This window comes from Gorilla gorilla, chromosome 11 (assembly GCF_029281585.2).
Source record: "Gorilla gorilla gorilla isolate KB3781 chromosome 11, NHGRI_mGorGor1-v2.1_pri, whole genome shotgun sequence".
NCBI classification, from domain to species: Eukaryota; Metazoa; Chordata; class Mammalia; order Primates; family Hominidae; genus Gorilla; species Gorilla gorilla.
This window is the reverse complement of record NC_073235.2, coordinates 36108545-36127564: the sequence shown is the minus strand read 5'-3', so window position 1 is coordinate 36127564 and position 19020 is coordinate 36108545. Positions and strand designations below refer to the sequence as shown.

The 19020-nt window shown below is 42.4% G+C and overlaps 1 protein-coding gene across 6 annotated transcripts in view; it reads left to right on the top strand.

The window, feature by feature from the left end:
• The window catches only part of NCKAP5 (NCK associated protein 5), a 990571-nt gene that overhangs the window by 88933 nt on the left and 882618 nt on the right, over positions 1-19020 (top strand). For 2 of the 6 annotated variants that reach the window (XM_055380086.1, XM_055380084.1), the window contains exon 1: positions 16372-16864. The exons of the other annotated variants lie outside the window; for them this stretch is intronic. The gene's annotated coding sequence lies outside the window, so the exon portion shown is untranslated. Of the gene's footprint in view, positions 1-16371; positions 16865-19020 lie in introns of those variants that run through there. 6 annotated transcript variants of the gene reach the window in all.

The following is a 19020-nucleotide window of genomic DNA, read 5'->3' as shown; positions in this document are numbered from 1 at the left end:
GCCTGGGCGACAGAGCGAGACTCCACCTCAAAAAAAGAAAAAAAAATGTTTATATCATGCCATTTTCATTTGACTTTATCTTATGACTACTATTTAATAACTTGTGCTAAAAAGTTGGCTTCTAAATGGCTATGTTATAGTCTATCTTATGGAAGAACTACAGTTTGTTTAACCTTGCCCATTTTATGTGAACTTTTACAAACTCCATGATAGAGAACTTCCTTATATATTGTATTAGGCTATTCTTGCATCGCTATAAAGGAGTATTGAGGCTGGGTAATTTATAAAGAAAAGACGTTTAATTGGCTTACAGCAGTGCAGGCCTTACAGGAATCACGGTGCTGGCATCTGCTTCTGGAGAGGCCTCAGGAAGCTTCCAATCAAGGCAATAGGTGATGGGTACACAGCATGTCCCATAGCAGGAGCAAGGTTGAGGGGGAAGTGCCATGCTCTTTTAAACAACTAGATCAAATGTGAACTCACAGTGAGAACTCACCCACCACCAAGGGGTGGGAGTTGCTAAGTCATTCATGAGGGATCCATGAATGAGGGTCCATGAGGAGGTGAGGGATCCGTGATATAGTCACCTCCCACCAGGCCCTACCTCCAACATTGGGAATCACATTTCAACATGACATTTGGAGGGGACAAACATCCACAACATATCATATATTTTTTTTTTATCATCTCTGGTCTATTTATTTCCTTTTGATCAATTCCAAGAAGTATCATTACAAAATCAAATAATAGCCTAATTGCTTCCCATAAAGGTTGTATCAGTTTACAACTCCTGTTAGAATTGAATAAAGATGCCTGGGTCAACATGACCTCAGAAACAGGGGGTATGACCACAAATGCTGTTCTGCAAAACAATTTTGTCAGTGAAAATTCTTATTAGTTGGCTGGAGACATCTTGAACAAAAAACAGTATATCCCTACCCTAACCTTCAATTTGGTCAAGGCTGAGTGAAGGCTTTAGAGAGAGTATTTGAGGTTCCAGATTTTATATCAGGTTGACTGGACCAGGAAACTGGAAATATGTTATTCACTATAACAAAGGGTGAAGCCAGAACTATCTTTATGTTGTCTTAATTGAAACGCTAATAGACAAGCTAGGTTTTTACCATCTGTAAAATGGGGACATTTATGTCTGCCCCTTGGAAATACTTTGATTAGAATTCGTGGTGAGTTGATGCATTTGGATGTCTGCCGAACTGCCCATACTACAGCAAATCACTGATTACTACTGTGCATGTGTGTGAGGGGGTAAAATTGTATAGAAGCAGGGAATTAACTGATAGTAACACCCTTGAGGAGAGAATGGCAGCATGGATTAGATCTAGCTGAAGGAGGAGTGAATTACGCTGGAGTGATTATTCAGAGCATGCATGAAAGATTCTCCAGAGCAATCCTCACACTCCCCCAGTCTGATTGTGTCTAGCCCGTTTCAGCCAGGACAGTTCTCAGCCTTTAGCATCCATCAGAATCACCTGGGGCACTTGTGGAACAATGTTGGGTCTCACCCACAGAGTCCCTGATGCAGTAGGTCTGGGGTTGGGCCTGAGAATTTGCATTTCTGATAGACTCCTGCATGGTGCTGGTGCTGCAGGTCTAGAGACCACACTTTAAAAACCACTGGTCTATAGAATCCCCTCACAGCAGTTTTACTATTGTGAAATTGAATTCCCACCTGCTATGAATGTGTGTTTTTATTCAGTAGGAGGCCATTGACATTTGTGTGTCTGCAACACTAAGCTTCACCACAAAGAGTATTTTAATTTTTTTCTCCAGGACATGGTGTCATATCTTTGGAAAATGTAAGTACATTGAGTATACATCCTCTTGATCCATTTCTTCATCTGGTGTACACATGTAGTCAAATGTGTATTGCATGGGCATGCCTACTACTATCGAAAGAAAGGAATATTTCTAGCTAACATTAGAAATGGCCCCTGCTTTTCAAAGCAGAGCTATCAAATTTAACAATACTTACAACGAAAAGTGAAATTTCAGCCCCATTTCAGACAGATGGAGGTTCTTATATTTCCAGGGGCATGTCTGTGATAACTGAAGGTTTGAGTTGTCTGAGAAAGAAAAAGGGACATTTCACAATTTTAGGGTGGGGAGTGCTCAGCCCATAGACACCTCACTGTGGTCAGTGAGCAGCAGCTGTGTTTGGTTCAGCCCCATTCCAGGGAAATGGGTCCAATCCAAACACATGATTGGGCCAGAAAGCAGGATTATTTAATCACCTGGAGGCCCAGCCCTGCCACTGCAGCTGTCAGAGGAACCTGTCACAGTTGGTTTGCCAAGGACTCAGGGCCAGATGCCTGCCCTGTGAAAATGCATTCCCAAACTGACACCTGGGGCTCAGGACAGCCATTGAGATTCCACCAAGAAGAACAGTGGGACCTAAATTACCCAGCATGTTCTTCACTCTCCGTAGGAAGAATCCCTTACAACAGGAAGTGGATGGGGATGAGGCACAGGTGTCCAATAAGATAACCATCTCTGGCCCTGTCTTACCAGCATAAAGCCTTTTGATGCTGTTCACCAGGAACTCAAATGCATCTGAGACATTTCCTTCCCAAGTTTACTTTTAAGATTTTTTTAAACTCATATTGTAGAGTTGGAAACAGATGTCGTCATTCTATACAGATTTATTTTAGGAGCAATGGAGGATTAATTTGTGATGAGATCATTCTTTCAGACACAGAGTTCTGAAAAAACTGTTAGGGACTAAGGTAGATATCATTAAGTTCTTCCTTACTTAAGTCATATTAAAAAGATGAGCAAGAGGAAGGGAAAGAGGAAGGAGGTTGGAAGAAAAGGGAAGAAACAAGCTGTCACTTAAGGTTTCCAGAACTGATTGCAAGTAGCTATTGAGTTTGGAGCTATTCATTTCCGAAACTCTCCTCCAAAGAGAGCGAGAGAGAGAAACTTTGTACTGAATATATATTCATAAGACATAATCTTACAAAATAATGAATGTCTTTGATGGTGTGATTTTGTATTTGGGATGGAAGCTTCACATTCAAAACCAAAGTCTGTCCACAAATGCACAAATGTTCTCTCTGAGGACCTGTGCACTGCGTCTTCTAGGGTACTCAGAGGTGATTAAAGCTTGTGGGGAAAATGCTTAATTTGTCTTGGGAATAAACCATGCTGATTTGTTCTAAGTGAGTACGAGGCTTCCCTGAACCCTTGAGAGGCAGCCTGAATTAGACACCCATGATTTATACTATACCATAGCTCCATTATGTTGGCTAAAGTAGAGGCAGACATCCCCCCAAGTTATTAAAGCTGTTCATTTCTTCTTAGCACCCCGTAGTGCAGAGAGTTTCCAAGGTAAAAGAGAAAATAGCTATTTTCCCCTCTATGACTTTAGCCTGGGGTTCAATTTCCACAGCCATCTGAATAATACACAGAGCTCAGAGAAACCAGAGGTGCAGGAATTTAGATCCTCCTTGACCAAAGACTTGAAGTATAAATAATTTGCAACATAGGATTTTTAAAAAATTTATTTATCTCTATCTTTTCTTCTATTTTCTCCTGCAGAGAGTCAGGAGGTAGAATGGGGTTTAAAAATTAATCTCCAAGAAGCCGTAGTGACCTGGGTTATCCCAGCATAGCAGTAACTTCATGGATGAGTAAACAATTCCCGAAAGGAAGCTGGGAGACAGTGGCCTCCTGAGTATTGGGGAACAATCTATGGCTTACCCTGTACCTTTGGATTGATGTGCTAATGACGGGCCACTGGTTTGTCTAGCTTCTCTGCAGCACCACAGTTGAATAAAAGTAAAAGAAAACAATCATCTCTATTTTTTGTGTAGACATGTATGAAAGCCAAAAATATTTATGTATTCTTTATGAATCCTATTTGCTGGAAATTTAAGGAATTATGTTTGCAGAACTATAATGGGGAGAGAAAGGTACATATGTGATACCCAGAAGGACATTAAAATGGGGGGTTGAAATTGGGCCTGGGTATACCTCAGTTTAACACAGAGGATTTCCTTATTTAAGGAAAAAGGAATGTCATCGAAATATTGATGCAGCCTGTTGATGATGGAGGGCAGTGTTTATTGCCATGGGTTGGATGAGGATATGAATCTTACTGCTTGTTTACCTTCCACTGAGTCAGTTTTATTTCCTATCTCTGTCAAAACCTGTCTGCATTCCTGCATCTAAATCTTTTATTCTATCCAGGGACACCTACTTATCTGCCTTCACATGCAGACCTATGCTGGCCAACCCTCAACTGGCCTCCTGCCCTGCAAAAGAAGGGTGGAGTCTGGGCCAGAATCCAGCCAGAAAATCAAAGTCTCTGCCAGAGAATCAAAGTCTCTGCTGTGATTCACTCTTCTCATGTTCCATTTTGACCCGACCCTTTGAGTTCTGTGTGTCTCCAGATTCCTGATTGCTTGATTTCTCACTTACTGACAAACCTCCTTCTTTAGTTTCATTATAAGTCTATAGTCAGAGTACATACACTACATTAACATACAATTACAGTTTGGTGGAGACTTTAGAGCCAGTTGCTAGAATTTAAAACCCTAGCTGTGCCCTCTCACTAGCTGTGCAATTTTGAGCAAATTACTCAACCTGTATGTGCCTCAGTTTCCTTGTTGTAAAATAGGATAATGAAAGTATGTGACTCATATGATTATGGTGAAGATTAAATGAGTTAAGGTATGTAAAGGGCTATGAAAGGTGTTTGGCATATCCTAAGTGCTATCCAAATGTTTATGACCATTACGGTTACTGTTATTATTACCTGGCCTTATATATCTTATTTAATTGTCTAAGCTGCTACTCTGCTCTGCTTTAATTATGTGTTTCTTAAGAACAGATTCTTTGTTGGGTTACCAGAGCTCATCGTGTGGCTCTCCAGATTTTAATTTCTTACCCTGAGTCAGTGTTCCAGTTATCTAAGAACAAACAGATTTTACTGTGGACTCTGGAGAAACCAAACTTCTCCTTTTGGTACTTAAAGTTCTTGAGGTCATGACGCAGACTGGGTTCTCTAGAAGCAGACACTGAAATGAGACTGCGTATTGATTGAATAAGGACATTGCTGTATATTGTTTCAGAAGAGACATCCATGGGAGGGAGGGGAAGAATTCAGGACTGAACATAGAAGACGTGCATTGGGGTCAGGCGCGACAGAGCCACAGCCAATCCTGCAGGATGCTGTGGAGTGAGTATGGCCCCTTGGAGTGACTGGAATCAGTCTGGGATTTCTTGGCCTTTATGCTCCTACATGGATCAGTAACTGGTTGTAGGCCACTTGGGGAAGAAGGGTCCTTGGGTGAGGCAAAGCCTGAGGGAGCTGGCAGCTGGAGGCTTCCTGCTCTCTGACAAGGGACCCATGCAGTGCATGTCTGCGTCTTCCCCAGGGTTAGTTCCAGGCTGAAAGATTGTACTTTCCCAGGAAGGCTCAACACAGCATTACTTTGTAAAGACTGCACAATTTGCCAGATGTCTTTTACAGGGATAGATGGGGGATAGATGGGGTTGCCGCAAGGGTGTAAGGGAAGATGCTGAAGAAAGGGAGGGTGGCAAGACAAATGGAAATGAATGGAGCAGAGGTTTGTTACCATAGGAACTAGAGTCAACAAGATATAGAGGAAACCACACAGAATCTTTACATGGGAGGGACCATTAGAGGCAATTAGATGGTGTTAGGCAACTAGTATAGGAGCACATTGTTTCCTTTAGATTTTCTTTCTCTTATTTTTGAGATTTTGAGAAGTTGCTAATAGAAATTGTAGTAGGCTTAGGGTGACCAACCATTTTGCTTTGCCCAGATGGAAAGGACACTTGACTTTCAGTGCTGGAGCTGGGTCTTCTCAGGTGGTTTTCTTTTTTTTTATTTTATTTTTTATTTATTTTTTATTATTATACTTTAAGTTTTAGGGTACATGTGCACATTGTACAGGTTAGTTACATATGTATACATGTGCCATGCTGGTGTGCTGCACCCACTAACTCGTCATCTAGCATTAGGTATATCTCCCAATGCTATCCCTCCCGCCTCCCCCCACCCCACAACAGTCCCCAGAGTGTGATGTTCCCCTTCCTGTGTCCATGTGTTCTCATTGTTCAATTCCCACCTATGAGTGAGAATATGTGGTGTTTGGTTTTTTGTTCTTGCGATAGTTTACTGAGAATGATGATTTCCAATTTCATCCATGTCCCAACAAAGGACATGAACTCATCATTTTTTATGGCTGCTTAGTATTCCATGGTGTATATGTGCCACATTTTCTTAATTCAGTCTATCATTGTTGGACATTTGGGTTGGTTCCAAGTCTTTGCTATCGTGAATATTGCTGCAATAAACATACGTGTGCATGTGTCTTTCTAGCAGCATGATTTATAGTCCTTTGGGTATATACCCAGTAATGGGATGGCTGGGTCAAATGGTATTTCCAGTTCTAGATCCCTGAGGAATCGCCACACTGACTTCCACAATGGTTGAACTAGTTTACAGTCCCACCAACAGTGTAAAAGTGTTCCTATTTCTCCACATCCTCTCCAGCACCTGTTGTTTCCTGACTTTTGAATGATTGCCATTCTAACTGGTGTGAGATGGTATCTCATTGTGGTTTTGATTTGCATTTCTCTGATGGCCAGTGATGATGAGCATTTTTTCATGTGTCTTTTGGCTGCATAAATGTCTTCTTTTGAGAAGTGTATGTTCATGTCCTTCACCCACTTTTTGATGGGGTTGTTTGTTTTTTTCTTGTCAATTTGTTTGAGTTCATTGTAGATTCTGGATATTAGCCCTTTGTCAGATGAGTAGGTTGAGAAAATTTTCTCCCATTTTGTAGGTTGCCTGTTCACTCTGATGGTAGTTTCTTTTGCTGTGCAGAAGCTCTTGAGTTTAATTAGATCCCATTTGTCAATTTTGTCTTTTGTTGCCATTGCTTTTGGTGTTTTAGACATGAAGTCCTTGCCCATGCCTATGTCCTGAATGGTAATGCCTAGGTTTTCTTCTAGGGTTTTTCTGGTTTTAGGTCTAACGTTTAAGTCTTTAATCCACCTTGAATTGATTTTTGTATAAGGTGTAAGGAAGGGATCCAGTTTCAGCTTTCTACATATGGCTAGCCAGTTTTCCCTTCTCAGGTGGTTTTCTATGAAGCCTTTTCTAAGCCACCTGGAAGGGTCACAAATGAAGCCATGGAATAATGAATGGGGAGAGGATTTGGAAACCATGAGCAGTTGTTTTTCCATCTGGTTAAGAGTGACAGGGAGCAGAGACATTCTGGATGGTTCCTGCAGTACTTCACATATACTTGGCCGCTAACACATATAGATCAAAAGGAAATTGAACATGAGGGCAATGAATTAAAAGAGAACAGGAAGGGGAACATCACACACCGGGGACTGTTGTGGGGTGGGGGGAGTGGGGAGGGATAGCATTAGGAGATATACCTAATGCTAAATGACGAGTTAATGGGTGCAGCACACCAACATGGCACATGTATACAAGGTAACAAACCTGCACGTTGTGCACATGTACCCTAAAACTTAAAGTATAATAATAATAATTAAAAAATCCTATTAAAAAAAGAAAAAAAGAGAACAAACTGCTGAGAACAGGGAAATAATGGTAAAATAGGGAATATATCTAGGGAGTAAACCAGAGCTAAATGTGATAATGCTCCCAAACATTACAATGCTATAGGGGTCTTCCTGGAGTCCCTGTCTTCAAGGCCAGACCGGGTGCTTTTGTATTCATGTGTATTACAGAACAACCCTGGGCCTTCATTCTACCCACAACCTCACCACATCAATTCTAGAATGTCCTTTCCTTCTTTTCTTCCTTCTCTCTCACCACAGAGGTGGTGCATTCTTCAGCAGTCCCTGGGGCCAAAGTTAGCAGGAAGCCCTGGGCATATCACCCACTGCCCCCTCCTAGGGTGAGATGAGTCTCTCCTGGGGACTGGACATAATTTGGTGTTGGTATGGAAGTTTGATGTTGGGGGTGGGAAGGTTCCTTGCTTCTAGGAATGCATTTCTATGAGTTGCCTTACCAGCCCAAGTCCAAATACCAGAGGCTTAGGTGGAAACTGGTCTCATCTCTGAGATGAAAGGAGAGCATGTTCCAATCACTCTGGTTTCCAATTATGGAGTGTATTACAGGAAAGGCTCTGACAAGCTGATATGAGTCACTAACCCTGCGACCTTTGGACTTTCTGACCTCATGTCAATCATAGTTCATGCTCTGTCAACAATTACATTTCCATTGATGAACTGGGTTTCCACTAATAACTGAATTCTCTGTATCCAAGAGATTAGTGTATCATGTTCAATTAGCTGCACTTTATTTTCAGATTGTCCTAACTTTTCCAGTTCTATACAATCTTAGTTACCCCCTCTCACTCAGACAAACAGCACCTATGCTTTGACTTTATTTTTTTTATCAAAACAGAGGTGGAAATATTTCAATGTATTTTTCAATTGTGTCTCCCAATCAGTAGACACCCACAGAATGTTCTATAGGCATTCAGATTGCAAAGTATACATAGAACCTGAAGTACTATATGTTTGCAGTGAGGATTTGTGGTATAAATTGTATACTGTTCCATATAATGTTTGGTGAATGACTCAGTGAATGAATAAGCACATTCAATAATAAATTACAAATTAATGATTTCAAAGATTAGTAGATTCATGTACCCTTCAAGCTTACCTGCCCTTTGTTACACAGTAATATATTATTTTCTGTGAACACCCCATGTATTTTTCACCATTATTAAGTGATGCTGTTGTCTCTAGGAGAGGAGGCAGATATGACAATCTTTATTAAACAAGTGGCTTGGAAGAGGAGTATCTGAAGAAAAAAGAATGGGAAGAACAAAGAAAAGAACGGCAGCCAAGTTTCTGGACCTTAGGCCCTTGAGCCTTGCCTTCCCACTTCCTCATCACCCATTCAAGTCTGTAGCTGGAAGCCCAAGTTGCATCAAATCTACCTATTTTGCCTTACCTTTTAGGCCTACTGTGACTTTCATCTCCTTTTCCAGTTGGAATAAACCTGTTTACACAGCTGTACATGGCTAGCACCATGCTAGCATGGAGGGAAATACTGAGGCATAGAAGAGGGTCTCTGCATCAAGGTGACCACAGTCTGGCTTGGAGTGAGAGTGGCCTACAAAAAGCAAATGTGAACATGCAAGTCCATGTTTATCGTTAAGAGATCAGATGGTTGCTATGGGTTAAAAGAGCTCAGGAGTCAATAATGGATGAGCTGGACAGGGAAAGAAGTATGTACTTTAATTCAGTTCATCCAGCCCTGTCTGCAATTTCTCTGCCGATTTGACCAGCAGCAGTAGGAGAGGGCTGGTAGGATGGGCTGTAGGACGTTACCCAGGGACATCAGCCTCTGGGCTGTTTATGGAACCGAATGGAACCTAAGACTTCATTTCAAATGTATTCTGTTGCTATTGTAACACTCAAAAGCCTCCTTACTATACTGTCTACACTCTTCTTATAAAATAAGAAGTGTTATCATTTTTATATTTATTCAGAAGGCACTGGCCATAGAATTAAGCAATTTCAAAATATGGAATGCTTGAAAATGTGGAAGCTAGCAATAACTTCTCATGACCCTAACCGATAGGACTCATGTTCTTATAATCAGTCAAAATAATAAGTGGCAACTGATAAATTGAGTGGTTATTCTCCTTTGTTAATAGAAGGCTGTCATTTAAAATAATTTCCCAAATCCAGTAGATTTGTAGGTTGAACAATGGTTATTGTACCTGGAAAAGGTTCAATGTGTTTCAAATCAATCACCCTGGATTTCTTTAAGGTGTAAAGTTTAAGCCAGCAGTGACAACAGAGCCAAGGGGCTCCTGCCTAATAGCCCAGGGTCAGGTCCCTTGGACTTTCCTGACGTCTCAGGGGAAGTACAGAGAATTCTAATACTGTGGTTTCTTGGACAAATGACCATTTCTGCAAACCACAGTGGGCTTTGCCTGAGAGTTTGGAGAAAGCACAGGCAATTTTTCCTGGGAGAAAGAGTAAACATGCACTGTGGCTGCCTGGATGATGACCATTTTCTCTCTTTGTCAGGCCAAGGCAAGGGAGCAGTCCCCACCCTGGACATGGAAAAGCCTACAGCTGCATCTCAGCCTTGCTCACCCCTAGAGCCCTGGCGCTGTGCCTGGACAGGTGTTCTTTGCACCTGAGCTGGCAACTTTCCTCTGGCTGCCTCTACCCCATTTCTGCCATTTCTGTTGACTTTCCAGGGTTGTTGGGTTAGGGACAGACTGTTGGGTTAGGGCTGACTCACTCTTCCTCTGATCTGTAAGAATGCCTTTTCTGAAGGGCCCTTGAAGCATATTTGCCACAAAAATAAGCTGTTTCTGGAGCTTAAAATATCAGGTGATCAGAGCAAAGAATTTATATTATGTGTGTGCACATGTGCTTGTGTGTGTGCTTCCAAAAAAAAAAAAAAAAAAAGGAAAGAAGAAAACGCAACTCCAGCCCACTCCAGCAGACCCCTGAGCCACCTTGCTTGCCACCACTCCCATTTTTGTCGTTTTAACTAAAAAGCTTTCTCAACATGAAAGGAGGAACTCAGGGGCTGGCTGAGTAATCAGCCCAGGGCTCTGCTGGCCATCTGGGCAAATGCAGCAGGGCCACCAGATCCTGAAGAGTCTGTTCCCTGGGGCCACCAAGGAAAAGCAGAGCATTCCTGCCTCTTCCCTGGGGCATCTTTGCATGTTATCTGCTGGGAGCTCCTCATCGCATCCTAGGGTGGTCGTCTGGGACTATTATGATCTGGTGGGGTCAGGGGCTATTATGCGTCAAGGCTCAGGGTGTTTTAGGGACTACAGGGAACCCACTGTCAACACCATTCAGGGCAGGCGCTGATTACAATAAGCCAGGTTTCACACAGGGGAAAGTCAGTGGCTGTCCCCATCCTCTTCCTTTTCTTAACCTCTTCCATTTCTTAGTATTATCAACTGATTTTAATGGCCTCCCAGAATCAGGTGAAAATTGGACTCAGAGTCTATCTATTTAGACAATCGGGGGACACAAAATTCATTGCACTCTCAGTTTCCACACAGTCATATCCCCTGCCTCCTCCAGGCTCTGGTTTCAGGCAAACTCTGTTCGCAGGTTAAAAGGAATGCAACTTGCATCTTGTAGTTTAATGAATTTACATAAATCCTTAAAGTAGTATTGCTGGACCCCAGCTTGCAAACTGGACTTCAATTTTGTGCATTGGATTTGTGTAAAATCAAAGTCAGGAGAAGATTACGGCTCCCAACACCCGTTCCCTTTTCCCACCTCCTCTGTCTCAGCGCTTTTTATTTGGGGCAAGCAAAGAAGTTAAAAATGTCAATCTCACAGTATGTACTGTCAACAACACAATGAAGAGGCTGAAATAAAATCCTCCAACTTCATGGTGATACTTTATCCTTACATACGGCCTTTCCTGAAGAGCCTTCCAGTGCCTTAGTACATTAACCCTCACTGTGCCTCCCTGGGCTGGGCCTAGAACCTACGCTGGTGAAAAAGCAAAGGGATGGTGGGCTGACACCTCATTTCCATGGCAGGTTCCAGGGTTTCTCAAAATAGGGGAAACTTTACATCTCTCCCCTCACCTCCTCTCCCAGCAGATGTAGGCTGTATCAGCCCCCTTGCCAAAGGTCCTTGGTGTTGCAATACTGTCAACAACCAAACAGACAGATTACATGTGTGTTGAGGGGACCAGGAGGCAGCCCTCACTCCTCTCAGGAGGGAAAACAGCATTTGTAAGTTTGAAATTTGATATATCATGAAATGCATCAAAGCAGTCATTATGGGAGTAATCTGAGCTTTGTTGGAATTCCTTATGCTCACTTTATGGTTTAGTCTTGTTTTTGTTTGATTTATGTAAGAGGGCTACCATAACATCTGCAGTGATTAAAGCCTATAAATGTCTTTATCCCACTATGCGTTTGGGGCCCTCAGTGTGGCACCTGTTTTGTCTTTTCTAAGTTTTACTTTGTACACCAACTTTGTGTCAGATATGATCTATTGTAAGTTATGGTTACCAAGAATTTTCTAATTGGTCACAGGGCTCCCTCCTAAAGAACCTGGACAAAACTACACGATCTTTATCAATGTCTGATTGTAGACTAGAAGGTCATCTATTCGCTTCTCTTCTTATAACCAGTGCCTCTTAAAATATGGTCTGAGGACCATATGTGTGAGAATGACATGGGCCACGTTCTAAACACGAGGGTTCTCAAGGCCCCTTGAGACTCACACTCTCAACACCATGCCAGTTTGTTTGATGAATGCTGAGGTGTTCCTATGCTGCCCTTTCTAAAATTTCCTGTGCTTCCTATTCCTGACCATATTAACTTTTACAGAGCAGACTGGATGGCCTCAGGCTGTCTCTTAAGCCCTGGTAGAACAATTAGCTCCAGGAGAAGACACAGGTACTGCAGCAGACAATACTCATTACTAAAGGCTCAGTGTAAAGGGAAGCATGCAACAAATATACTGAATTCCCCCACCGCCGATATTTTCTCCATCCTGCAATTGAATCTTGCCCACTTCCAAGGGCATGGAGAATTTACTCCACAGTAATGCCCTAGGACTCAGCCCTGTGAGTCTGATTCCCATGGTCTTTGCACTTGTCTTTCACGCCTATGACTTATCTTCTCTTGGAAGAGCTAAGCAGGGGGCTGGGTTACATAAAGGAGCAGAAGTCACATGGGTTTGAGGTTGACATCTGAAGCTCTGCTGAATGCCCACTGGCATATATTTGCATATAGGAATCAGACCCAGGAGTATTAATGGTGGTCACATGCTTCTTATTCCAAATTACCACTGTTCATATTAGTTTACTAACTTCCTCTTCAATGTTTATCATCCTCAGAGGGATCCAGGGCTCCTTAGGACACTGGAGGGTCAGGCAGACCTGAGTTGAAATTCTGGATCTGCCACTGACTCTTTGTGTAATCACATTCAAATTAGTTCAGGAACATATCTCCCTGGGCCTCAGTTTCCTTGGTTGTGAAAGGTGAGTGAAGATAATAGTGTGTAACTCACTGGGTTTTGTTTTTGGTTCTGGGGTTTTTTTTTTTTGAGATGGAGTTTCACTCTTGTTGCCCAGGCTGGAATGCAATGGTGCGATCTTGGCTCATGGCAACCTCCGCCTCCTCACTGGGTTATTTTAAGTGTAAATTAGATGATGCACTGAAAGCCAATGGCACATAGAAATGCTGAAGAAGGGGCAGTTGTTTATGAGGAAGGGGGAGTGGCAGACTCAGACGCTGGAGGTGGAAACTGTGCCTGTGATCATGGTCCTTGTAGGTCCCTTGTAATACATGTCATCACCAGTAAGCAGCTCTAAGAGACCTTTTGGCTGTTTTTTACTCCATGCAGATCTGATTACCATCTCTGACTTCAGGAATTTTCCAATTTAAGACAGAAAACACTTATTAATATAATAAAATAACCAGCATAAGACATTTTTAAAAATGATCAGGTAAATAGCCATATATGTGCCTGTCACAGTGTCACCCAGCTGTCCTTCTCCCAGGCCTCAGGGAGAGAGGACATTACCTGAGCGCAGGACTAGCAGGCGGGCAGGAAGCGGGGAGACACTACTCAGCAGGTGGGGGGAGTTTTGGCAGCAGCATTCATAATCACCTAGTAGGTAGAGGTGGTGAGGATGGCCTTTCCCTCACCTACCCCCACCTTTCCCCTCTTTTGTTTTTATGCTAAGTCGTAAGTCTAGCTAAATACTTGTATTTAACTCTCCCTTGGGAAGGTATGACCTGGATCACACCCAAGGGGCTCCAAAAGTGCATTAAACAGAATCTGGCCTCAGGTTCCTATAATATGTGGGCCATAAAAAAAATAAAAATGTGCAGGAAACATGGGCTATGCTTTCCTTTTCTTGAAACGATTACAGACATAAGATATCTTCTCACTATGAAGTAAGACAAGAATTGGATATGCTTTCTCTAGAGGAATAGAAATAGTGCTTTGAAAAATCTATCCTACCTTGGTGGAAATTTTCAGTCATTCTTTTTCTTGGACTTTTTTTTCCCCCTAAAGAAAAACATAGGCTCTAATGTATGGCTTATGCCTTCGAGTTTCTACTATAAAGGCCTGGTAGGCAGTATAGCAGGTAGGCAGGGCTGGGTTTTGTGCCATCACTCCCGGCCACTGAAAAAAGCCAAAGTCCCTTCTTAATAAAGCTCTGCAGACTCATTGTGGGTTAGAGCTTTCTAAGCTCCCCCTGGAGATTTCCTTAATGTTAGACTAGCCATGACAAGGAGCTGGTCACACCTGTGCCCCTACAAGCTTTCTGACTTGTCGCTCCGGTGCTTGCTAGCACCCAGGAAACTGAACCGAAGCGGCTCACACTTGTCTTACCTTAAAACTTCATTTGTCAAACAGGATTGCACAAGGAAAAGGTCAGCACTTTATGTTCTGAGCACTGAACTTTAATCATTTCTGTAGGTGGACAGAGTCTAAGAGGTCTTTAAATCAGTCCTCAAATGTAAGGGGAAAGGGGTGGGTCCTTGGATCAGAAATGAAAACTAGTGCTTGTGTCTTCCTCTTCTCAACCCTATTCCACTCCCACATACCGTTGCATCCTGGGAGAAACTCCATCAACATTCATTCAATCAATACCTCTTTCTTGAGCACCTACTATAGGTCAGACATTTAGTGAAGAAATAGCAATTTTTCTTTTCAAGGCTTATTTTGAAAATGTACCACCAAGTCTTTTTATTATTATTTCTAATAACAAAAATGAAACATGATCATTGAAAAAAAGTCAAACCACACACAAAGCATACAAATGTGAAAGTTCTTTCCACCTTTCTTCCCGAGGGTAACCACTGTTAATCATTTATATAATTCCTCTCATCATATGCAAAGTTCTTTTTCCTGTTCAATATGCCACATTCTATGCTGCACCTTGCTTTATCCACTCAGTAAGCAACAACCTACTTCTGTCCACATCAGTATATTCACAGTTACCTCCATTTTTGTTTTCTTATATTGATGAATATTAGTCTCCCTTTTATTGGCTTACAAATAATGCTGCAAAGAACTTGTGCTTATATCTTTGTGCTCTTTTGTGAGTGTATTTGTGGGATCACTATGGAAAAGTGGAATTGCTGGGTCTAAGGGTCTGTTCTTGTAAAATCTTTAGGTACTTCTAATTTACTTTCCCTTAACATGGGGCTTATTGAAGACCCATCAGTGACATACACAATTTGTGTTGTCTTTAACTATTTCCCACATGAAAGTAGCATATATTGGGGTCTTGGGACCTTACTAAATCAATAACCAATTGCTACTCTTTGAGGAAATAATTTTCAGACATGCAGTGAGCATCTGCTGGGGGTAGTGAGATGTGAGGTCATTGTTTTCCAAGGCCAGGGAGAGAGCTTAATCTAAACATACACTCCATGCCACAGAATCAGCTAACCTTGTTCCTGCCTCCACCCTCAATTGCTCACCCCCCACCTCCCACATTTCTGTTTAGGATTCACTATGGCAAGTGATTTAGGTATAAACAAATAACACTTACAAGGCAGCCCTCAAAGACCTTTCAAACTGAGTTGGGGAGACAGAACACAGATGGCTAAAAAACAAACTAAAAATACTAGTCAGTATATAAAAAGCAGCAAGTAAATATAAATAGTAAGCATCGTTATAGCAGTCCAGAGGAAGGAAGGAAAACAGTGGGCTAGAGTGTTCGCGCTTCGTGGCAGAGACTAGGTGTTGGATCTGTGGAATTTCTCTAGGTGGGGCCTAGGGGTTGGAGGGGAGATAACTGTAAAAACTATAAGAACCAATGGACAGAAGAGAGATTCCATGAGAGAGTGGAAAATAGGGGAGAAAGGGCCCACTTTTATTTTGATAGTTGTGAGTGGGATTTACAGTGTTCTGTGAGATTATTAGAAAGACTTGGCACAGATTCTTATTTATTTGTTTTTTGGAGTGTCGGGGGTGGTGCAGGTGGGTGGTTAAAATTTTAAGAATCAGAAGAAAGCCTCCAGCACTCTTCTCAGGAAAAGAAAAATTGCATATTTGCAAATGCACACAAAATGTTGCTGTGATTTCAAGGATCCCTTCCTTCTACTCCAAGCTGAGACACTAGAATATATCTAAAAGGAGTTGCACCCCAGACAGTCTATCTAGGAAAAATGTCAGCCAGGTGTATATATCACAGTAAAAGTAATTAAGCAGTGTAAGACACAACCAGTATTCATATATTCATGAATCATCAGGCTCTGAAGTTGACTCGAAACAGGTGGGTAAACAATTTGGTAGGGCTGTGCTGGCACTTCAAACTTTTCCTCCAGGTCTCCAGCTATTCCAGTGTAAGTTGGTGGAGGCGATTCTCTGTCTTTTTCAGACCTGAAAGAAGCCATCCTCTCAAAAATGTGAATCAATGGGATTATTTACACATGTATAACTGGAATCCACTCCAAGATGCCGATTTTGCTGCAGAAGAGATACTCTTCCTCCCCACCCCCTCCTTTCTTTTTGACAGTCAGTTAATAAAGACTCAACAATAAGCAGCTGCCAGTGATGTCATTTGGGACTTTGTCCACGGAGCTTGTATTTACAAGCTCGAAGCAACTACGGAGCCGCAGCCCAGGGAGCAAGTCTCCGCAAACTTGCTCCGCATTCACGGCAGGACTTCCCAGCCGCTGTGGATGTTCAGGAAAACCGAGTCTGTTCTGTTAGCGTGGCCTTTGAATGCTTCAAAAATAAACAGAGGATAACCAACCGCGGGAGGAAATTTTTAGCTGGAGAGAGTTGTAGTTCCTGTGTCTGTCTCCAGGACTGTGATATGTGTTGACTGAAGAGCTAACTACAAGTAAGACTGTTGGGATTTTTTTTTTTTAAACTCTTGTAACAGTTTTTCTTATTTATACAGCTTGTTTTCCTTCTAAAGTGAGATGATGATGTTTACATATTTCTCCAGGCTCTTTCGGCTGTCACAGCAAGTATGCGTTTGTTCTAAGTAACTATAGGGCCCTAAAGTGGACTGGAATTAGGGGTAGAGGACCCCTTGTCTCTGAGAACAAATACCAGGATGCAGATGATAAGGAGATACTGAATGGCTAATCCTCATTTGCCTCTGCAGGGAGGTCAGGTTTGGTTTTTCATTTGTTTTGTTTTTGTTTTTTAAAGAGATACAACCAACCAAAAAACTATTAGGTTGATCTAGAAAGTTTAGCAGACAACTATGAAGTCTACTTTTTCATGAACTGGTACACTGCAGGGAGAACCCACTTTTTGTCTCTGATTCTTTCTGTGGTTTATGGATTTCTAGTGTGTGGATGTTGATGTTTATGGTCTCTCGTCCCCTCCTACCTATACCCTCTCCCCAAACACACACACACACACACACACACACACACACACACACAGGCTCATTCATCCTCAGGAATGTGTATGTATCAAAAAATATTTTGAAATTGAAACTGTTTCTATTTGGATTCTTTTCACATTGAGTATCTGGAGAAATGTTCAGTGTTCTGACTTGTCTTCTGAGTTGGAACCCAAGTTAATGTACTACTGAAAAAGGCAAACTTTGACACTGAGCTAGATCGGTATACAAAATCCACATGCTCTCTTTTGCCTGCCTCAGGGCTCTTTAAAACTCTCCAGATATTCTCTGGGATTTAAATAGGAAGAGTGAGCTTCATGTATGCCGCCAGCCTGGACAGGAACCTCTTATCCCACCTGCACCGGCTGGCCCGTGAGCTATTCTCTGTTGCCACCCGGGAGTTCTGCTTAAGAGCCCAGTGAAAAATTGTCTTTCTGTCCTTCAAGCTACCAGCTCTGCTCCTCAGTGCCTGCAGTTCAGCCTCTTGCAACCAGTAGCAAATCCCAGCTGATTCCTGCTCTCTAGACCTGACAGCCCAGCCGGCTGCACGGATTGGCAAGAAGTGGCTGTTAGCTCCGCACGTGAACCCCATGACTCACTCAGGAGCCTGGCTTGCTCCTGAATTCAGCTGCTCTGTCACCAGCCCAGAAACATGGTGACAACCTTCACTACCTTTTCCTTGTCTCTAGTCTCAGAATTGTGAGAAGCCAGTGTTAAAAGACCTCAAAATATTTGACTGTTTTCCAGGGAGTCCTAAGGTGGGTAACATCCTGCCTCTTTGTCAGCTCCATTTTTTTCCATCAAAACACATTAAGCTTAGATATGTTTTGTGTATTAGAGCTCAGTGCTCTTTGCAATTCTTTGCTTAAAATAAGGGACTTGCTGCTAAAACAGATTTCAAACTATTCATCAAAGTTTATCCTTTCACAGAAGAAAACTTGGGGCACAAGGAAGAGAAGTGATTGTCCAAGAGCACCCAGTAAGATGGTGGCAAAGCTTCAACTAGAAACTGAGCTTCCTGTGTTCATTCCAGCATGTGTCCCACTTCTCAAGTTCTTAAATATTGAAAAAGAAATGGGGCCCACACGCGGTTCCCATGCCTTCTTGTAGGAACAGGGCTATGTGCAGGTGTACAGATGAAGGTGGTCTGGCAAAGAGAGAACATTCCCGTTTTGTCTTTGGCTCTCGTTACATTTCTTAAGGTGTCTGTTCCTCATTGTTTTCACTAGCAAACCAAAGAGAACTCTGTGATTATTTTACAGATAATGGCCTAAAAGCAAATGGAGCAGCCTCAGCAGTTGAAATAGTTCAGAAGGCATTTTGCACTGGGTACAGGTTGGGATACCTGAGGTGATTCCCAACTCTGATACTCAGTGTTTGTGCTTTACTTCCAAGTCTCAGACTTCTTCTTATGGCCACAGCTTGCTTTGCTTTTCCTCTTTTGGGCCCCTCTTTCCAGTGGAACCTTCTCTTCACTTTTTCATTGATTCCTCCTTCCCACTTCATTCTCTCACTGAAGCCTGGACCTCAGTTTCCAGTATTCAGCTAGATCCCATACACCCGTCCATTACCCTTCTCTCTGGAGCCTTCCTTGTCCCTGACATTCCTACCTAGGGTCGGGGGGCCTTCCTGGACTCTCC